This window comes from Amblyomma maculatum, chromosome 5 (assembly GCF_055883805.1).
Source record: "Amblyomma maculatum isolate TAMU_Amacu chromosome 5, ASM5588380v1, whole genome shotgun sequence".
Lineage (NCBI taxonomy): Eukaryota > Metazoa > Arthropoda > Arachnida > Ixodida > Ixodidae > Amblyomma > Amblyomma maculatum.
Window position 1 is genome coordinate 149465981 of NC_139348.1, and position 4622 is coordinate 149470602.

Sequence of the window (4622 nt, forward strand, 5' to 3'; positions counted from 1 at the left end):
TTGAGAGGTGTAGCGTATGCCTTACGCAGCTGCTGCCGCACAGGTATGTAGACTTTCCTAACGTACTCCTAATAAAGAAAACGTCAACTTTAAGTTCAATATCCCAAAATTGCTAAACATATCTCAAAAGTAATTTAAGCTGTGCTAAGGGCAACACTGGATTCCAAGCGAAGGAAAGCGTAGTAGGGGGCGGCAGAACATTAGGTAGGCGGATGAGGTTAAGAAGTTCGCAGGGGTGAAGTGGATGCAGCTCGCACAGGACCGGGTTAATTTGAGGAATATGGGAGAGGCCTTCGCCCTGCTGTGGGTATAGTCAGGCTGATGATGATGATGCCTTTCTCATAGGCCCCTCACTTTAATATCGCTCATACCAGGGGTTTCTTGCGGCGCAGAAATTTTCTTTGAATGCGCCAGCTGCATTGAAATGATAAAGCTGGTACATGAAAGTAAATTGTCCTTTTATACATACTGTAAAAAAATGGCGATTTCTTAAAATGCAATATTGCATGCAGTAGTTATGAATCAAAGATGACTGCTTTAATCTTTTATTTTCTCAGCACTTTCATTATAAAGTCATAGCATCAGTAAATAACTGCAGGGTCCCTATAGGCCCCAACATGCCCATAGCAAAACTTACATCTTAATATATTTAAGTGGAAGCCCGTCAAATGCATGTGAAGGAGTTCCACAAATGGGAGTTCTTCCTCTAGAAAGAGTACCGCGAAATGAACAAATATATATTTGCATGTAACTATATAGATTTGGCTTTTGAATTTGTAAATATATAAGCAACAAATTTAGACACATTTTTCATAAAAAAAGAATGGGCATATAAAGACAATACAGCTGTACTAGCGGAACGTTTGCTATTCCAATCGCACGGTGTTTTTGGATGGTTCTAAATTTAATTTTTAAAATATACTTGAACTAAGGTATTCTTTACAGCTCAAAGTATAGAGCATAATTACGGCTAATCTTATTATTTACCAGCTACTACGTCGAAACCCCTATCCAATACATTCCGATAAAAGGCGTTGTCTTATTCACATGCAGATTGATTTGTTTCAGTCATGATGAAGTCATAGCGCATACTAATTAACAGTTAAGCCTCATGTTTAGCAACCATATACAGGAATCCCTGTCGAACCACACAATACACCCAGATGAACGTCTCTGCCTACATCATATTATACTGTTTTGCTTTCGTCAGCAATAATGGGCCAAGAATATTTTTCAATACCTCATCCAGTGTGTCCCTTTCGGGCATATGAAATGTACATGATGTGTTCGTCTTGTGTTTATAAAAAGCGTAAGATAGCGGTAAAATGAGGATTCATTGTAAGTTTTAACTAAATGTTTGCTTTATGGTGAACTCAGCTAGGAAACAGGTTTCGTGATTCTTTCCCCGATTTCTGTTTTAATTCGAAAGGAATTGGGTGTACACTTTAGCAGTCAGAACTGAGAATGTTGTTCTGCCATGAAGAAAGGGCTGATGGTATACCACATAGTTGATGTGACTAAATAAAAATTACGAAAAGCGTTGAGTTGGCGATTATGAGAAAAGTTCCGTGCTGTTCAAGACTAGTCACATAATAAAATGTTATGGTGCGGTGAACAAAGGAGGCTGCCATATGTTATGTTTGCTTGCTATGCGGATGTCAGAGTCACCTACGTTTTTTTCATATATCTGTCTGGCTTTTGGGATTCGGTGAGATTTATGCGAAATATGTTAAACTACATGAAGGTGCCAGAGCAGCAAAATTTGCTTCAAATATTCGGAGAAAGCATAATGTAATAAATTATTGATTACTAGATTTTGCTCATATGCACAATGTTTCTAGCAAATATACAGTATATGTTAGCCTTAAAAGCATATCATAATCACCGAGTGTTTTGTGTAAATGACATTTTAAATATAAGAGTAGGGCTCTTCAAAAAATTGGCCCACTTGCCAACTTGAATATTGTATAAACTGCTTAGAGATGTACCATAAGCTTGCAGAGCACGCAAGTGGATGCACGCGAAAAAGACAAGTGTTGACCGCTATCACACGCTGAAAACCATGACGAGAAATATTGGTGTGTACAACGAAATCAATTTTAGCCATACATTCCTGCTGTACGTAAGTGCATTTGCAACATAATATGTAAGGCTCATGGTGACCGATTATTATATTTTTCTCTCCCAAAACATACAAAACTCTCTACTTTATTAATGACCATTCATAAAGCCATTAGTGTTAAAAACAAAATCACAGTGTTAAACCATGAGAGATAAAAATAAACTTTGAATTATTTTTCTTCCGGAATTCTTATTTTATTAATCGTTTATATTGTTATGTATAGAGTAATTCTTATCACGCTCGTTTTCTGAAGAAGTGACACCAAGCATCAGATCAATGAAGCAAGGCAAGATGCGTTCACTGGCTGCCCTGGGAATCGCACTGACAGGTAATGTTAATTTGTCCAGCAATTTCAAAATTGTAATAGCAAATGGTCTCACTTGGACCTACCAAAACATTTTGATATTCGGAATATCGCGTTGTTTATTATTTATGGTGGTATATAACAGCGATCTTTATTCTTTCTTGCTGTTTACAGAATTCATGTAGGCCAAAACCAGAAACGTGCGAAATACTGGCATAAGAACTCTAGGCTGTCTGTTAAACGTTTTAACAATCTTCTTTGTTGCTTTCTTGAACCACGGTGCACTTGCCGATGGATGCAAATGAAATGATTACACAAAAACTGTCGTCAGCCCGCATTTTGTTCTTGAACTTCACAAATAGGGCCAGCGCTTCATGACTGCCGTGTTGAAATTTAATCGTATGATCCAGCGTTCACGTGCACTTGAATGACCTAAAGAAAAGCTAGAGCTGAAGTTGAAGTAATGTGTTGGTCATCGAAAAAACGACTCACATGTCGATGTACGGTTGATTTAAACAGCCAGCAATGGCGTAATGCTATGCGAAGGATAGGTGGAAATACGCCTTGAGAGCTAGCGGTACAGTTTTGCCCAGCAAATAGAAGAAGAAAACACCAAGTTACGATTAGAAAGAGAACTAGCGAAAATAGACAAGAAAGTATATCACTATTTATTGCTTCCTTTCCTGCTAATGATCTTCGGAAGATGACGTAAACGTTATAAGCATCCCTGGTGTCTTACATTAATGAAATTATGTTATCCAACAATAAGCCCAGAGAATTTGAAGCGCACTCTCCGCGTCTCACGTCATAACGGAGATTCATGCAATTACCGCAGCAGCCTTGTTTCGGAATATTTATCGCAGCTATCTTAATGTCATAATGACAGAAAAGAACTGTGTAGTAGCAGTTAGAACCTGTCCTATTTTGAAAGACGCAAAGCGACCACACAGGAAGGGCTATGCACTCCCGTAGGTTGCACAATTTGTTTCATCAATTATTTTGCCTGAAGCCAAGCTTGCGACTCACCCTTATGTAATCCGCATATTTCATACAGAATAATATTTGCCTAAAAGATTCAGCGCAACCCTTGTAGAAGTTTACGTACACATGAACATTTCCTTTTTGATTTACGGCTAACTTCAGAACGACAATTTGGCTGAAGAAGGGAAAGTTTTCCGAGTGGAATATGTCTGTTCTGGTCCCTCTTCCGGTAATGGGTTGCTGTAATAGCGGTCAGAAGACAAGTCCATTGCTTGTAAACGTTATGAACGTCAGGACGTTACTACTTTCCAAACTCTGGAAGCAGTGCTCATAAAAATGACTCAGTTGTTGTTTACCTTCACCTTTGGTTTGCTGACACTGCCGTCTCATGCTTTACTTCTTTTTTTTTTTCAACTTGTCAGTATTTTGCATATCAATCCCTGACTAAAATCACCACCTCTTTACGATAACCCTCGAGCCTTTATTTTCAGAGATGGAAACTGTTCGAGTATTTCCGTTTTCGGCTTCTTCATTGAACGTTTGATTCCAATGTACAAGCGTATTTTACATTTACTCTATATACAGAGAAATTTGATGGCGATTTTAAGCATCAATTTCTGCGTAGCTAGCGTTTAGTAAAACATCCTTTGTTCTACGGCAGGCTAGAAAAGCATCATCCACAATTTCGCAGGCCATAGCAGAACCGCAGGCTGAAGCGTCAGCTCGCTGGAGAATATGGTCTATCCACCCACGCGTGATCGAGCTAACTGTGGTAGTAGAGTCAACATGATATAGAAGTGAAAGTGAGAATACAGCAGCGCTATCACGTCTCTTAGATGGAATCTAAGGAGCTGTGAAATGTAATACATGGAAGCCCGTGAAGCAGGGCTACGTTCATATAAGTTAAGTTTGCGTCTTAGGTTTCAATCCTTCAAGGGACATGCGCTCATCGTACCGAATTATTCCTTTTGTTTTTCTTTCCTACCCTCCCCCTCCCTCAACGCAGTAATGGTGCTTCTAAATGAAAACGGATCCACTGCCTTGAGCTGTGCTGCACCACCAGGGGGCTGTCCAGCGCCTACTGCGAAGAAAAACGTCACCATTTTCTTTTACGACTACAAGATCGGCGACTGTTTTGCCACTGAAACGAGTGGTTGCGATGGCTATGGTTGGCCATTCTACTTCCAGTGTTTTTTATACTGTCGCCATCCCTTG

The 4622-nt window shown here is 39.4% G+C and overlaps 1 long non-coding RNA gene across 1 annotated transcript; it reads left to right on the forward strand.

Moving 5' to 3' along the window:
- On the forward strand, positions 1-4622 carry LOC146189926 (uncharacterized). The gene is made up of 3 exons (XR_014707324.1): positions 1-43; positions 2376-2450; positions 4414-4622. It is a non-coding gene; the product is annotated as an uncharacterized LOC146189926 (long non-coding RNA).